The 18,526-nt window shown below is 38.7% G+C and overlaps 1 long non-coding RNA gene and 1 pseudogene across 2 annotated transcripts; both read left to right on the top strand.

The window, feature by feature from the left end:
* The first annotated feature begins 2,028 nt into the window (after positions 1 to 2,028).
* Positions 2,029 to 3,847, top strand: LOC146462779 (uncharacterized). The gene is made up of 3 exons (XR_014857053.1): positions 2,029 to 2,295; positions 2,845 to 3,135; positions 3,506 to 3,847. It is a non-coding gene; the product is annotated as an uncharacterized LOC146462779 (long non-coding RNA).
* A 2,017-nt stretch (positions 3,848 to 5,864) lies between these two features.
* LOC146462778 (uncharacterized) lies at positions 5,865 to 13,786 on the top strand (annotated as a pseudogene). Its single transcript, XR_014857057.1, has 9 exons — positions 5,865 to 5,970; positions 6,187 to 6,468; positions 7,456 to 7,554; positions 8,131 to 8,272; positions 9,676 to 9,769; positions 10,145 to 10,318; positions 11,186 to 11,333; positions 11,716 to 11,968; positions 12,238 to 13,786. The product of XR_014857057.1 is annotated as an uncharacterized LOC146462778 (transcript).
* Positions 13,787 to 18,526: the final 4,740 nt, after the last annotated feature.

Below are 18,526 nucleotides of genomic sequence, written 5' to 3'. Positions count from 1 at the left end.
TTCGTCTTTTTGAGCAGCTAAATATCTGATAACAATTAAGTGTATTATCGTTTGTCTCACGATGTACTCACTTGAATGTTGATCGCGACGTTTCGACTGCTTACTGCTAGTCTTCTTCAGGTGATGAGATCGATTGATTACGCGGAGCCATTTGTATCACTAACAACGGCTGTGATTGGCCTATTTCGATCGGCTCCATTGTTTGTTCCGCCGAGGTTGTTCTCTCAGCGGTCCGCTGTTGTACTGCTGCACAGAGCTTTCTTTTCCCGTTTTGGAATGGCTTTCTTAGCAGCAGGTTGCACAAGTTGAACAATTTATGGCCATCCACAAACCACTATTCTCAACCCTTACATTAACCAAGTTTAACCAACGCCCCTTTCACGCCAAAGTCAAGTAAGCCAAGTAAGTTGTGATTGTTAGCTGCCCATGTTACCACCTCCGCGCGCAACAAATTTTCATGTTGCAGAAAGTAGACGCTATTTCTATTTTTTTGCAACCAAAAAATTTGATGCGCAGGCGGTTGGAATACTGGAAACTAACAATCGAAATATGCAATGCAACATTGTTGCGCGACAAGTTGAAAGAAACTGTTGCCGTATTACTTGGCCTTTACTGAAAGTATTACCACAATGAAAGTGCAAGCCAGAAATCATGCACCCAACGGATGTAATCCACTGTTTTCTTCTGTCATTCACTGATTTTGATTTTGCTGAACTTGTCTCAACTAAACCTGTTTAGTTCAAAGCATTATGGCCTGAACTTATCAAAGCTCGCCAGGTGAATATTCAATCTGTCACATTATCACGTGCGACTGACTGACTGACTGACTGACTTACTGACTGACTGACTGACTGAATGAATGAATGAAAGAATGGATGCATGAATGAATGAATGAATAAATGAATGAATGAATGAATGAATGAATGAATGAATGAATGAATGAATGAATGACTGATGAATGAATGAATGAATGAATGACTGTCTGACTGACTGAATGACTGACTGACTGAATGACTGAATGAATGAATGAATGAATGAATGACTGACAGAGATGAATGAATGAATGAAGAATGAATGAATGAATGAATGAATGAATGACTGACTGACTGACGGAATGAATGAATAAATGAATGAATGAATGAATGAATGAATGAATGAATGAATGAATGAATGAATGACTGACTGACTGACTGACTGACTGAATGAATAAATGAATGAATGAATGAATGAATGAATGACCGACTGACTGACTGACTGAATGCATGAATGAATGAATGAATGAATGAATGAATGAATGACCGACCGACCGACCGACCGACCGACCGACTGACTGACTGACTGAATGAATGAATGAATGAATGAATGAATGAATGACTGACTGACTGATGAATGAATGAATGAATGAATGAATGAATGAATGAATGAATGAATGAATGAATGAATGAATGAATGAATGAATGAATGAATGAATGAATGAATATATGAACTGAATAATGACAATTAAGCGACTTATAGCGACCTTTTATGACCAACGCAACTCGAAATAAAACGATAATGAAGTACAATTTAATTTGATTGACAGTAGCTTACACTTTGTCAATACAAACCTAGCGGAAATTAAATCTTGTATGAAAGCGCTGTTTCACACACTGAAAAAATTACAACTCCTTAACCATAGGTTGTTAATCAAAGCCGGATGAAACATTTAATGGAATATTTCTTGCATTGAGGTCATTTTAAACTGTCTATACGCGGTACAAGTTATTGAAAAAGGGTTATCCAAAGCGTCATTAAAGCACTGGACTCCTTCTGGCTTGTCGTAGAGCGTTTTCAATATGCATTTCTTTCTCTCCCATTTAGGGCTCAAGATTTTTATATAAATCGTTCACAAGTTTAATAAAAGTCGTAAAGTGTGCGAGTGCTCGGTAATGTGGCGTACCCTCGACTCATGTATTCCAAGAGCTACGTAGCTCTAAACAGTCGTAGTCTGGATCTTTGACTAACGCATTACGTGTTGTTGTTCCTACAGCAAGACATGTGACAGTTTGCCAGGGTACTGCACTCAAAATCGATTGCCAGGAAGACCAGAAGCTTGAGATCACGTCTGCAGATGTTGGAAGGTGGCATTATGGCGTATGCAAGGGATTCGGGAATATCAACTGGAACATTAATTGTCACACAGCTGCTGCCTTGGAAATCACCAAGAGAAAATGTGAAGGCCTGCAGTCGTGCGTGCTTCATGCAACTGTTTCCGGGTATTGAGAACCTTGCTGGCTGATCGAGAAGTATTTGGCGGTATGTGAGCATGTGTGTACATGTGTGTGATTTGGCTTCTCTTTGATGGGTGGTATTAAATTTGTTTACAGACACTGTGTCAGTCAGCTTAGCTGGTTTATGTCGCAAAACTGATTTCGTGGTTTTATATCAGTGCCATTAATATAATGTCAGTCCTGTTTATATCAACTGAAGTTCAACATGACTAGCAGAGTCACCAGCACTTCCTGGGTGTGATTAGATAAGCTAAAAAATTATCTCTACAGTATTTTACCTTCATGAATGTCTTTCGGACAGGTTTACTATTTAGGAAAAAAAATATGTATTTTGATCATCGTTTAGAAGAGAAAATAAGTCATTAAATCAATTCGATTTACTGACAATGTGACCGAGCCGATATCGTCGTTAATTTTAGTTAAGGAAATTTCAATTTCTTCGGCTAAAGATGAGTATTGCAGTGCTACCTGTACATTAGTACTTAGTCACCTTTGCAGGCTTGAGTCATCACGCTTTGGAAGAATGATGCCGACAAAACAAGTCAGTAAAATGATTTACCTTCCTGACCTACAGGTTAACTATAGATACGTGACCAGCAAACCAAGCGACGTGGAACTGGTGCGGGTTTGTGAAAATGCGCGACACCGTATCGAATGTCCCAACAACTGTCGTTTTCACAAACTATGGCCGCCAGAAGGGGGCACACATCTGTGGGGGCCTCGTCCTGAGTACTTGGTGTGGAGCTAGCACGTCGACGCCTGTTGTTAGGCATGACTGCCAGGAAATGCAACAGTGTAAGCTCATTGTCACCAATGCAAAGTTTGGCGGCGATCCTAGCTTCCTTACCTCGATTAGTATCTAGAAGTAAGTCAGGGCCAGTGAGTTACTTATTAACACCCAAGGAATGGTATTCCCTTCGCTGGTCATTTTCCAAATGTACGAAACACTAAAAGACAACGTGGCAATGTAATGATAATTTAATTTTGACACTATTAGAGAACACTTCTTAATAGACCAAACGTGACTGATGAATTCGGTAGGTAATTAGGTTAGTTTTGGTTTGGTTCATATACGCGATTGATTCCCTTTTCTTTGGGGTTTATAGAATTTGTTTCAATTCGAGAGAATTAATCCACGCATGTACAAAAGGCAAGGCCAGCGGTTTTCCTAAGGCTTAAGTTGATTCTGTGTTCTTTTTTTTATTTTAATTTTTATTTTCTTTCAATTTTTGCAGGCTAGGTACGAGTGCAAGATAAAGGTGTAACTTGAAATGTACTGACTGACAAGCGGACGGGTACAACGGACAAAAGGCGCAGATATTGAGGAATGCATTCAAAATGCAAAATAGATAATAAACTGGTGTTAATGGGCTCAGACCTCGCAGGGTTTTCGTTTGAGGCCAAAGGCCGGAGGTTTCGCCTGATCGTTTCCCATTCCATGTCCGGTACTTTGATGCCAATATTTGAGAGGTTTTTTTATTTTTCATTATTATAATTTGTTTTTACTTAAGCATCTGATAAACTTACTGAATAGAGGATAACAGAATAATGCAATTAAATTCTTCAAAACGGTCACATTACCTATTTTTCTTTGCTTATCAATGGGAATATATGATTGGTTTTCCGTTTCATTTAAAGGAAATTGAAGTGACCGTTTTGTTATCATTCCTGCTCGGCTAAGTTTAAAGGGAGATCCCCAGGCAAAACATACAGCTACTTGTGTTGGTCAAACACTGTTTATCTGTTGGAGAAATGGAGGGAATAAACGATTTTTTTTCACGAAGGCCAAGGGAAAGCAAGCTAAGGCTAAGTTTGAGGGCATGATGAGTCTAAATGAGTGTTTCATTGTATTGACGGTGAGCAGTAGCAAGGGTAATTTTCTCTAGGCCGAAAAAAAAAAAAGTCTCGCGACGGCCCTTTACTAAGCACAGCTGCTCCTGAGTTTGTAAGGTAGACAGTGACACGGACGGTGATGATTCAGCCTTTTCTTGTAACCTTGATGAATTGAAAAGTTAAAGCTGACAAAGAATCAACCTCAGTTACCTTACGTCTGTTTTTGAAATTCTATAAAAAATTTATTCGCAATGATCGATAAACAACTTAAAATTCTGCCCTCCCTATTGTCCATTTTCATTAAATATTTTACTTTTTTTAGAGATTTTGAGTGAACTCCATCCTTGCCTGGGAAACTGGTACTTGGTTTTCAGAAACGCTGGTAACGGCGGAGCCGTAATGGGGGAGCCACAGGCAGCCCAAGCCCACTATCAGAGAACCGTTGAATTATAAGGATTTGTATGGGAATACAACGGATTTGTGTAAAACGGTAGAAAATAACAGTGTTTTGTCAATAAAGTCAACTTACCCTGTTTCTTCTTGTATTTTTTGCAATTTACCAGCTTTTCAAGCCGATTCGGAGCGATTTCGGCGAGTTAGCGTCATTCAGGTTTCTACTGTTAAGTGTAACAAAAGGCCAAACAGTATTTCAGCCATGTCCGAGACACGAAACCGAATAAATCCATTGAAATTATCCCTGGTGTCCCAATTCCTTCATAAGATCAAAGTAGAGGTAAATAGCTTTCCTTCCATCACATTTCCAACTCGATTGAAGCCGTATCACGTTTGCTAGAAAGATTTCCTTTCGAGTCGGCTCGCTTCTGAAATTTCGAAAGACCCGCGGCCAGAACGCCATGGACACATTGAACGCTCGGATAGCACGCTGGGTAACAAAAGTTCCTTGGCACGGGGGAAACAGCGGCCAGTTGTCCACAGGCAAACAGATTTGTTCCCGGGGTCCCCTCGTGTCCTTTTTGTCAAGACCGTCGATGAACCATTGTCTCCATCGACCAATCAAAATTAACTTTTGTACTACCTCTGGAAGTTGTCCTTTTACCTGGAAATTTGGAAATACCAGTTTCTTTAACTGTGATTACGACGACGTCGTCAACGAAAACGGAATTTAAAAATTACACTCGCGTTTTCTGAATAAATTTGCGATATAATTTCTACTCATTTAGTTTGTGTAATGTGGCCGAACTATCCAGGAGCTAACGTCGTAGGGGCGACTTTAAAGTTCAGAAAGAGAAAGGAAAATAAATCATCATCGTTCTCCATAAAACGTTGAATGTGGTGATTGCACGTCCGTAATTGTTTGCAGAGGACGACAAACAAACGTATCGAAGTTTATAACGCACGTGCTGAGCCAGTGTTTTACTAATTAAAACTATTATTTTCTGAATTTCTTTGTTGCGGTCGTCGTCGTCTTTGCAGGTCTTACCGACAACAACGAGAACCGGCATGACCTGAAAGTATTAGTTTATTTCATTTGTGCTAGCTCACGGTTATTTTAGCTTGCAAGTTAACTTCTACAGAAACGGTGGACTCAATAATCCAATTAACAAATTTATTGTTTTTCAACTCGCGATAGTTACGATAGCTCGCACGTGTTGTTCGTTTAAGGAGGTTCAGAGCACGGAATTTCTTGGGCTGCTTATTAAATCGCGTTACCGATGACTTCAACTCTTCAATGAGGTGAAAGCAGAGAAGGACAATGGACTGAATCCATGCCGATACTCCATCGCGTCCCATGGATGCCAAATGGATTTGAAAGACTTTATAGACATAAACTTTCTTGAAAAACACCGACTAAGAGAAAGATTAGAGATGATTTTAACAACTGTGGAAACCTCAACATTATGTAGAGGTGTGCCATGAGATTAAAGAAGTAGAGTTCTCAAGTACGATGCCTCACGAAAGTGGAATTTATGAAGACAATTCCACTCAAACTGCAGGGAAAAGGGCTTTCTCTTCCACTTGCACTATAATTGTAGCGCGGGACAACAGTGTTGTACACAATGCCAAAACCTCAACCATAACATCATGAAAAGAAGTAAAAGGAAGATGGATTAAACTGGTGGAGTTATACACCACAGTACCAACAAGCGTTACCTTTCCAAAGAGGAAATTGCTACTCAACTTCACCAGGAAAGACAAAAGAGGCCGAATGCAGAGAGAAGAGAAAAAAAAAATTGAGAGAAACGTTCGAGGCAGAGTGTGTTGAGATGACCGACGAGGACCATGCTGACTTATCAATCATGTTTCAAGGGGCAAACAACATCCCTGAGCACATGTCAAGTTTGTGGGAACAGCAGCAGAAACTTCTGGCATACAAAAGTAAAAATGCATATCGTTGGCATCCCAAGTAAGTCCAAAAATGTAATTAACCATTAATTTGAGGGTGTATTCAAATGATAAGCACCAAAAAAAGCTTGATCTGGGGGGGGGGGGGGGGGGGGAGGAAGGAACTCCCATATGAAAGTTCGTCGGAAATTTTTAAAATAACTACCTAAAAAGTACTAGAACTCTGTTTTGTGGGCGTGGTCCTAACAAATTTTCATCCTAACAGGTACCAACTCTAAAGCAATAGACCTTTTTCATAAATGGCGGCCGATTTATTATTCTTTTCAATATATGTTAATTAGCCCTACTAACCTCATTTCAGAGTAAAAATTCTTTTGAATTTTGCACATGCTGACGAGGCTAGTAAGGCTGATTTTCATGAAAACAAAAGAATAATTTATCGGCCGCCATTTATGAAAAAGCCCTTAACACAAACTGACAGTTGACTGACATATAGTTCTTGTGATCTCATATTTCTTGCCTCAATACCCTAAAAGGTACTGCCATACCTGTGACGGAAGTCATTTTTAGACTTAAGCTCCCTAAGGGGTACAAAAACACAAATTTTAACCCCTAAAAGGTAGGACGATCACCCCCATTACTTTTCTTTGGCAGGGACCCCTGTAGGGATACCCCCCCTCCAACCAGTGTCTTGATCAGTTTCCAAGCCACTGCTTGAGGTGTGTCATTAAGAAACTACTATGGAGCTCTGTGGAAGTATCTCTGTCATGGTAGATATTGCCCTGACTTCTGTTCCATATTGTTTTAGTGTAACATAATTGGTATAATTATTGTTTCCCAGCTAGTGGATAAAATATAAAATGAACACTTATAATAATAAATTGACATATTGCAGTAACACAAGCTTTTTAATTTCACTAAATTATTTCTTATTCTTGTACATGGCCAGGATACGTGTAAATAAAATTAGAAATTTTATTATTGAATAATTCAATTAACTATATTAAATTTAACTAACTTTTTCATCCTCAATTCTTTTTTACATTAGGGTCATGAGATTGTGCCTTGACCTTTACTGCAAAAATCCCCGTGTTTTAGATCCTCTTCGTCAATTTATAATCCTTCCAAGCAATAAAACAAAAGTAAGGTAAGGAACAACCCATAATTTATTTAGATTACGATAGAAATGTTTCTTGCTGCAAAATACTCCCCATGTCTCAATTATTTCCAATTTTGAATTTATCTCCTATATAGATTTGTGAAAGTTATGCTTACTAAAAACCACTCATTTGCAATAACTGGGTATAATATTATTTCATTAGCCTATTTTATCTGCACTTTTGAATATCACAACTACATCCTTTTGATGAACCCATGCAGTTTTTGACATAATGCCAAGTCAAGTAAATTTGACAGGTTAATACTACTGATACATACTGAAAATGTATACATAGCTCACAACTTAAATCCAGGACTGCATATATACATTTGGAAGCCAGATGTACCTAATAGAACAAACATTTTATAAATTCAAAAACAAAGAATTATAATAATATCCAGGTTAAGCCAGCCCCCTCTCTCTTTCTTAACAAATTTTTTAACAACTGTAATGTGCCCAAACAGGGGAAATGAAGCTTGTTGTTGTTGTAATATTAACAGGCTAATTCTCGGTAGGCAATGTCATGTACTAAATAACATTAAAAAAAATTGAATGTAATCGCAGGTTCTACAAGAACAAAGTTAAAGAAACCCCAGGGTGGAATGATGAAGTGCTGAGATGGTGTCCAGATGCTGCCAAAGAAAGTGCAGGCTAGAAGCCAGGGGATTACATGGGTGGTTTTGCTATAGATGAGATGAAAATCCAGGTAACTTCTACTTTAACTCAAATTTTATAAAATCAAAGAGAGTCATGTAATTAATTATTTCTACCTTAACTGTTAATGAATCTATGTATTAAATTATTAAGCACATTTAAATTACACAGTTACCATATTTATCAATAAAATGTATTAATTAATATTTAAAACAATCATTACAATAAAAACAGTCACTCAAACATTATTCTAGACATACAGACCTGTATACAGCTGTTCTCATTAAGCAATAGACCGCACTTTCCAGAAGTTTACCAGCGTAATAAAACCACGCGGGATGTTGGGAGAAAACGAGAAAGCGGTCTATTGCTTAATTAAACGCTTCAAGTTATTTGTAAACAACTTGACTTTGGCATAAGCTTCAATAAATTACAAATTTTGTACTGTTTATCAATACTGTTTGAGCCGTTTATTTTATAAAATAACAGTTTCAGTGAAAAGCCAGGCTAAAAGATTATTCATGTAATTAAAACCAACCTGTGAATACGGAGACTGCCCACTGTGTTGCCTGCTTGGTTTTTTTGGCTTGTGCATTTTCGACGATCGAGTCAAGTTCTTCGTTTTCCACATCGGCAAATCTTCTCTTTTTGCTCGACCTTTCTTCTTCTGCCTCAGTATTTAAGCTCTCCTTTTTAGAATTTGGCTCCGAATTTTTATTGTGCGGCAAAAGCACATCAAAGCCTGACAATATGTCGAAGTTCGGAAAGTTTTCGTCGCGCTCGTCGGCCATTATCGAGAAATCTCCAGCGGGAGAGCAGCGGGAGTTTACCGGTATAATAGTACATAGGTTTGGCAACTCTATTGACCAATCAGAACGCGCGTAGTATGTTAGTTATTTTATAATGGCTGTTAGTATAAATCTACTAGTGTTCTATCACGAATGCCGTTCTCTGATTGGCTACGCTACTCGCTATCTATTCTGTGATAGATAGTGAGTAGCGATTTTCAACAAAATGGCGCCCGCTTCTTCGCGTTTTCGAAGCGTCTGCGATGAGGAAATAGATAATTTACTTGTTTAGTTTTGAACGACTAGTAGATTTATACTAAAACAATTAGATTATTCGCTCTCGATTTCTATGCGTGATAGTTGATTCGGGCTTCGCCCTCATCAACTATCACGCGATAGAAATCTCGAGCTCATAATCTAATTGTTAAATAGAATCAATGTCATGTCAACACTGCATGGTGTTGTTAATAGTAAAATTATAGTGTCTGAGTATTCTCTGTGACTGTCATGAAGTTGACTGACAAAAACATTATCTCCCTAAGGATACCCAGCCATATATATAAATATGACACTGTTTAATTAGTAAGAATAATATTTTGTCCAGAAAATATACATAGATAAATTGGCAATCAATAAACTAAGAACAGACAATACTGATCTCTTTCAGGAGAGTCTAGAAATGATTTCAGTAGGTGGCAAGCACAGGCTAGTGGGCTTTGTTGACCTGGGAAAGGGTCATGATCTTATGAGAACTTTGTCAGGTATGTTTCTCTGTATAAGTCAAGGCACCTTATTTTGAGTTACAGTAAACTAGCTCCCTCAGTTGCAACAGGGCCACTAAGCCCTAGAAAAATTTGGGGATCTTAAGAGTGCCAACAGCTGGGCTGGTATCTGTGATCTGCAGGGCCCTAATAACTTACTGCAAAATTAGGCAAGGAGACCACTGAGAACTTAAATAAAATTATAGTCACAACCCCTACAACAGCCTGGAAATATTTAAAGTTTATACACTTTGTGTCAAGCAAATTGTACCAATAAAATAACATGGCATAATGCATGAAATGAATTTCTCCAAAAAAGTAAATTTCAAATTTTTATATATTAACTCTAACTGCAGTTAAATGCTCTCTTTCCAGGTCAAGATAATGAACCAGAACTGGCCAGTCATGTTCTGCAGTTCATTTTCCTAAGTGACTGTGGTTTTAGATTCCCTATCGCACAGTGGCCATCTGGGAAGTGAACTCCAAGTGATTATAAATGTACCATCTGTTTTGGGAGGGAGTCCTGAAAATGTTAGAAATTGGATTTCAGTAACTGCATGAGCCGCCAACCTTTTCCAGTTGAAAAATTAATTTACTTGTTATAAGAAATTTGGTATAATAAGTAACTGCAGATTGTTGGTAATCGAAGTTTATTACTGTGCCTTTCAATAGCATGCGGACCCTGAAGTTCAAGATTCAACCAACCCTAACGCTTTTCATTGCTGTCAATCACTTGGGTTGAGTGGACCTCAAAGTTTAAACATTTGGTTCAAATTGAACCAAATGTTGGGTGCGTTTGAACAGGTCGTTCAACATTGTTGAAAGCGTAAAAAAAAGTTTAAAGCATCAGTTGAATCAAATTTAAATCAGTTTAAACTTTCATTCAACACCCATACAACATTTCCCTTGTTCTCGAAGATGTTGAATGGTGTTGAAGCCATAATTTGGAACACTCTGTTAAACATTTGTCCAACATCAGTGCCCAGCATCCATTCAACTTTTGTTGAACAAATGTTAGGCAAAGCCTTAAGAAAACAAAAACGTTTGGCACAACGGACATCAAAAGGCCATTTTGGTGTATTGTGATTGACGGATTTCGACCCCTTTTGTCAATTTCTGTATTGCACGCGGTCAGTCGGTTGTTGCTGTAATTATGATTGATAGCAGTAAAACACGCAAATCATTAGCTGCATGGGGTTGAAGTTCAGAGTCTGTATGTTATTGAAAGGCGCAGTACTTAATATAGCTGACACAATTTAATTATTAATACTTACTATAAGCTTTGGGTAGCTTTGGATCTCCAGAGTCTTTCCGGTTTAAGTTGAACCTAAAGAAAGAAAAGAGGCCGCAAATAATGGCATAATTTGAGGTACTACGTACTGATCGTCACATATCTATTTGTCTTTTCTATTGAAGGATTTACTGGTGTGTGTTGGATGGTGCTGACTGCAACCGACAGTTTGTGCAAATGCATTTCAGGAACAATTAAGACCCTGCTGAAAGCAAGTTTGTGACACCAAATATATATACTGGTGAAGCCATGGTATTCATCATGGACCCAAAGGTAATTTTTCTAGTAAATGTAATTTATGAAATGGATCTATTAATTAAGTGTGATCATGACACTCACAATAAATTCTCAGTTCTTAATTTCATTGCTTTAAAAACTAATGTTCTAGGGGAACCTGTTCTTTTTTTGAATTATTAACAGAACAACAATTACACACAAAATATAAAATTTGTAAAGAAATAATTTAATAGAGTGCGTGCATGACGGCCATGTTGGAGGACCAGAACAATACAATGATTTTCCTTTGGGAAATATATTCTATTTTTATGCAAACATCTTCTATTGTTTTAGTCCTCCAGCATCGCCGCCGTGCACACACTCTATAGGCTATAATTTCATTGACTTTTTAGCCTATGATTTGTTTTATATTCAACAGCACAACATCAAGAAAATAAGAAACAACCTACACACAGAGTAATGAAACTGGAAAGCCAAGGTGCCTCACAATTAATGGAAAGCAAATCACATGGAAGCAATGGAGAAGTACTTTTGAATGGGATCAACAGAGCTTCTCCCTCCCGCTACATGAAAAGTTAACACCACAGCACATAGATTTGGATTCTGCAGCTATCATGAGGAACACGCTTGCTGAACATGTGTTGGACAACAAGATGTTGTTCCTCATGCAGGTGAATCTCTGAACTCATTCTTAAATAAAACTTCTAATATTATTTAATTAATATAATTATATAAGTCTATGCAGCTGTGATTTTCTAAAAAAAAAAATGAGTAACAATATTTGCTGTAATTATATGTAATTGATTTATGCAAATATATATGTTTGAATTATTATTATTATTATTATTATTATTATTATTATTATTATTATTATTATTATTATTACTACTATTATTATTACTATTATTATAATATACATCAATGTTATGTTGATTTACAGAAATACCAGGAACAAATGAAAACCGATGGTGATTCATTGGATGCTGCTATACAACTACTTCAGCATACCAGTGAGCTTGTCAGCTTTTTTACTGATAAGCTCTACATCAGCTCTACAGAAGATGAGAGACTGCAAAAGCTCAACAAATTCTACCACTGGATGTGCAACTGGGCAAGTGAAACACAAGGAAACAGCAAGCACTTTATTTCAAACAAACTATGGTTTGATTTACAATCCATGTGCCTTGGATTTCAATCGCTGGTACATTATAAGATGTCAAAATTTCCTGAGTCAGTTGTTAAGCTAGCAGATAGTAAACCAAGATTGTGCAGAAAATCATTTTTGCCAGATTCGATCATGTAATGGTCAAAATGATAATCCCACTTTTTTGCAACAGCAGCAGTCAACCCAGAATTCTATTCGTCTTGGGCAAACTACCATCAGTCCAAAGAGTAATGCATCATGCCATAGCAGCAGCAATGGCACCAGACCTTCAGTAATTGGCCGGTTTGCAATGAACCAACTAATACGTACTTGTTTATATTTACTGTGAAGGCAATCATTTCAATTTAAAACTTTTACAAGAGTCATGTTGCTAATATGCCAATGAAAATGGAACTCACATATTTTGCTTTTGTAGTATATTTGTGGGCATGGCCAGTTATTATTTTTTCTCTGAGAAGTATCATGCATATATGGTCCAATTTAGTCTCTATTGTAAAGGTAATTTTTAATTGGTCAAATACTTATAACATTGACAGCCGTGACTCAGTGCATGCAATCATATAAAATAATTTAAATTTGCATTTGATCAGTACCCTTTATTGGAAGCACTCTTAAAAATTGTGCTGATATCTACAACAAACGTGTTGAATTTGATCTGATGGATTAGCTTAATTAAGTCAGCTGCTGTCCCTGATCAGCAGACACGATTTCAGTTTAGCGGTAATGCAATAAACTTGTACATGAATATGAGCCTAATAAGGTTCACTTCAAGAAAATTGAAGAATTATCACCGGAGACTTATTGTATTGATATGTGACAACAATGTAGTGATACATACCTCTTGAAAGCCGCATCCTTATGTGCCCATCAGTTTCAGATGGTTCAACCAATGTGAACATTCTATTGTCTACTGAAGCTGAAAAAGGAATATAAGTATGCTTTGCAATAAATTGATCCCAGAAGGGCTTGAGCAAGGACTTTCTTTGATGACCTTATAGAAACTTGGATGCCGTATGCCTCGCAAAGAGCGATTAGCTGAGTTTTGTTGTAAACTCGGTTAAGTGATGCAGGGCCTCGGTGCTGATGGGTGAATTAAGGCAACCAGTCGACCGTGGGAAACCACTTTGTTGTTACTTCGGAATTTCCTGTAAGAGAACAGCGTTGACTAACTGATCTAATTTATAACACGGAAAGTAATTAAGCTGGGAACACGTCCTACTGGTATCAATAGTTCATAATAGTTAACTCCAAGCGTTCGTTTTCTTACTCCAAAAGTCAAGTGGGGGTCCCAAGTGTTTATGGCATCGATACATAACTACTTGTACGTTGCACAGCCTTCCACCAGCGGGGGGGGGGGGGGGGGGGGGGTGCCTAGACTCCCATATATGAGTTAGGGTGGGAGTACTAGTGCAAAGGTTAGGTCAGGAGCCATAATCAGGGATTCCCTGGTCCAGATAGGCGTGAAGTAAAAAGCTAAAGTTTTAGTTATGTAAATATTTGATATAGCTACTGTTTCCAAAAAACCCAAAAGTTTATCATGCAATTTTTTTTCTTACTGATTTAAGCTATGCCACGCATTTTGCTTCCAACGCGAGGTGTATTATAAACACTATAGCCTTGAACCATATTAAAAGTAAACAAAGTGGAATTCAAATACCTGGAATGGTGCACTGCCTGTTTTCTCTTTGTTTCTTTCTTTCCGTTGCAAGACTCGTTTCCTCAATTCGGCTGTCTTCTGAATCAAGTATTCTCTCCGAAAATCTCTTAGAAATTGCGAAGCACCCATGTTCAAGTAATATAACAAAATGCTTTCCAAAAGCTGCCCAATGAGGCCCTGTTGAATGCAATGATGGAAAAGTGAAAGCTGTTATGTTATATTATCATACCTTTAATCTCTGATTTTCGGAATTATTTTCTCGAATGTCTTGTTCGCGATTAATGTGTCAAAGGGCTCTTGAAAAACCTACAGACTCCCCTCTAACGGTTTTGTGCTTGCTATTAATTGCAAAAATTAAATTAATGATTGCCTTCAGAGTTTCGCTCGTGTGACTTGTTGTGCAGCCGCGAAAATCAGAAAATGAAGTCAGTTGTAACTGATTGATGGCTCTTTCCCGCGGTTCCACAGTTGTTGCTGTAAAATTGATTAACTTCGTTGTATCTTTTTCTTTCTTTCTTTCTTTTCTTTTTTTTTTGTGTGCGAAACAAAGTCGCCGAAAAAAATAGTTTTATCGCCAAAAAAAGTTGCCAAAATAAAAAAAAAAGACAGAAATCAGAAGAAAAAGGTGGGCCCCTTCGCCCAACTTCTTAACAAAAAATTATTCATTACCTTGTTTTTATCTTCATCCACTAGTTCAAAGCACGACAGCCAACTATCTTTCAACTCCTGGTCGGCTCTTAACTCAACCAAAGCCAGTTCCACCATTTCTTCACGTGCTCTGTTTAAAACGTACAGATTAAGCAGCTCCACTCTCCTTTTCTCCAATTTCAAAAAGAACAGATAAGCTTCATCTGAAATGTGAAGAAGCCCTCTTTGACGATATTGCCTCGCTTCAGTTACTTCCAACGTCTCGGGAAACTTTGAACTTTCCTCAAGCATTGCGTAGGGTTGAATTATGTTCTCTTCTAGCAATTCACAAAGTAATTGTTGCTTCTTCACCGAGGCAAGAGTAAAACGAGAATTTGTGTTTACATTCCTTAAAATGTGCTTTCTGGCACGATTTAAAACCTTTCTCACAGCCCAACCACCAACACGCCGAATCTTTGATTTTCCCACTTCACTCATTTCTTGTACATCAAAAGGAATTATTTCCTGTCGTCGTAGCTTCACAACATCGGCCAAGTGTTCCAAAAATTGCCAGTACAATGAAGTAGCAAGCTGAACTCCAACAGCTCTGTGGACTGGTGTGCACTTCGCAACATCAAAAACGGAACAAAGATATCGAGTAAAATCGTTACAGGTGAAAAATTCGTGAAGCCTGCCGGTTACATCTGTAAACGCTTGACGACTGATGTCAACCACAATTTCATCAGGGTTTTCTTTAATGTGGTTTTCGACCATCAAGAAAAAATGAAACCACACTAAATTTGTGAACGATTTTAGCCGGTTGGGAGAACTCTCAGTTAATAAGGTATCAAGAGCATTGTTCTTGTCCTCCACAAAGGTGGAGACAGGATCATTTGTCTTAAGTCCCGTTAAGAAGTCTTGGCATTTAGTGTAACATTCGGCCGGGGGAGTTGCAAGGCTTGATTCATGCGCTAACAGTCGGCTGTACATTTCCATCAAATCCATCGGGACATCAACATCATCATCTTCTAATAATGCACGCACGCGACCATCTTGTATTTCTGATGGAAATGAAAAATGTACATCGTCTTCCTCTACATCTTGAAATCGATCTTTAACCGTAAGAAGAGTTTTATCACCGAAACGTTTGTGCCGACAGCATGAGAGGTCCTCGACGGGAGCACTTAAGTGGCGCGAAGTACAGGTCTCTAACGCTTTTTGTTGAGGTTTCATCAGTTGTCGAGGATTGAAATCTAGTACTTGGATGTGTTCTGGGGACCTGACTCTTGAAATTGCGACGTAAATTAATCCCGAAACGTATTCGCGTGAGCAGTGTACGATGGCAGAGGAAAGTGTTAGCCCTTGGGCTTTGTGGCAAGTTACTGCATACGCTAAAACAATGGGAAATTGAGTGACAGAACCTACTCTTTGGCCATAGCGATTTGTCTTAATCCAAGTTTTCCTTCCAATCTCTACTTCGCCAACACCGTCAAAGAAAACCAAAAGGGCGTCGCCTCTCATTCCCTTAAAGACACCAACACCTCCATTCTTTAAATCATTAGACATGTTCCAAACAAGCATAACCTTGCATCCCCGTTTGAACACTCCTGGCCAACTTATGCAGTTGGAGTTGTCGTTTTCAAACGCGGCTTCGAACGTTAACAGTTCTCCTGCTAGGCTATCGAGCTCTTGTCTGTTCAACAAGGCGACAGGAATTTTACGAAATAATATGTGCGTTGCACTTTCTTTCAGTGGCTGAGTTAATTCCCTTTTCAGCGAGCAACTGAGGTAAATTTGGGTTTCCTCCGTACACTGCCCCATCCTTATGTCAGAAAGAGCTTTGAGAAACTCTTACTATATCTTCTTCCGATTGGCGCGTGACTTTAGTCAGACCAAAGCGGTGACTAATTGCATAGTCGAAGAGAGGTGACTCAAGCATATAATACCCCTCATCGAACATGTTGGGGACAGGCTGCAACTGAAGAAATTCTCCCACTACGATCATTTGCCCTCCCGCAAATGGAAACATACCACTTACTTCATCACTAGCCATTTCATGATGAAGGACATTTACAAGTTCGAACATTCGCTGACTAGACATACTAGCCTCATCCCACAAGATTAAATCGATGGCCTTAACACGATCGCAAACTGCAGAGTTGCCCAGGGATCGATCAATCACTTGACGCCATGGAAGTTCGGCTGTCATAAGACCGTAGAAAGAGTGCACTGTGGATGCCACTCCTGGATCGTAAACTTGGCATGCGATACCACTCGCACAAATTACACCTATAGATTTTCCACATGCGTTTGCTGCGCTAATTATCCGCTTGACCACCTCACTTTTTCCAACTCCAGATTGTCCTGTAATCAAAAGACTGTGCCCTTCTGCGGCGAATTTGGCAATCTCTTCCTGATCACAATTTAACTTTATCCTAAAAGCAGCAAAGCAACAGGCGTCAAAATCGGACCAAAATAACGCAAGTGACACAAGAACACGAAAAAATGCGAACACGTAACCCAAATATATCTCACCCACGAACTAAAGAGAATACTGTATTAAATTTCTACTTACACCTCCAATTATACACAATAATCCCCCCTTAGAAGCAACATAGTGATATCTTCCTGTTCATCGAAGAGTCTGGTTTAAATTTTCGAAATTTCACTTTGTTGAATGGAACAGTATTTTTCCAATTAGATATCTGGATTATTGAGTCCGCCATTTCTGTAGAAGTTAACTCGCAAGCTAAAATAACCGTGAGCTAGCACAAATGAAATAAACTAATACTTTCAGGTCATGCCGGTTCTCGTTGTTGTCGGTAAGACCTGCAAAGACGACGACGACCGCAACAAAGAAATTCAGAAAATAATAGTTTTAATTAGTAAAACACTGGCTCAGCACGTGCGTTATGAACCTCGGTACATTTGTTTGTCGTCCTCTGCAAACAATTACGGACGTGCAATCACCACATTCAACGTTAGCTCCTGGATAGTTCGGCCACATTACACAAACTAAATGAGTAGAAATTATATCGCAAATTTATTCAGAAAACGCGAGTGTAATTTTTAAATTCCGTTTTCGTTGACGACTTGTCGTCGTAATCACAGTTAAAGAAACTGGTATTTCCAAATTTCCGGGTAAAAGGACAACTTCCAGAGGTAGTACAAAAGTTAATTTTGATTGGTCGATGGAGACAATGGTTCATCGACGGTCTTGACAAAAAGGACACGAGGGGACCCCGGGAACAAATCTGTTTGCCTGTGGACAACTGGCCGCTGTTTGTCCCGTGCCAAGGAACTTTTGTTACCCAGCGTGCTGTCCGAGCGTTCAATGTGTCCATGGCGTTCTGGCCGCGGGTCTTTCGAAATTTCAGAAGCGAGCCGACTTGAAAGGAAATCTTTCTAGCAAACGTGATACGGCTTCAATCGAGTTGAAAATGTGATGGAAGGAAAGCTATTTACCTCTACTTTGATCCTATGAAGGAATTGGAAAACCAGGGATAATTTCAACGGATTTATTCGGTTTCGTCGAGAGGTTGCGCGAAATAGCCGAGCGCGAAAAAACTGGAGCAAACGAGCGGAGGGGGGCTTGGGGAGAGGCGTGAAAAAGGAGAAAGGAAAAGAAAGGGACTGCGTTCTTAGCTGTAACAGATGCGTTCAGCGTAACTCCGCCCACAATTCGTTAAACCCATTAAAAATCCAATTAACTGAATGACAGCTAATAAATAACAACTCCGCATTGTTATTCAATCACCAGAATATAGGAGCGAAAAGGAA

Source organism: Pavona decussata, unplaced genomic scaffold (assembly GCF_977016875.1).
Source record: "Pavona decussata unplaced genomic scaffold, jaPavDecu1.1 SCAFFOLD_184, whole genome shotgun sequence".
Classification (NCBI taxonomy): Eukaryota; Metazoa; Cnidaria; class Anthozoa; order Scleractinia; family Agariciidae; genus Pavona; species Pavona decussata.
This window is presented reverse-complemented; position numbering and strand designations above follow the sequence as displayed.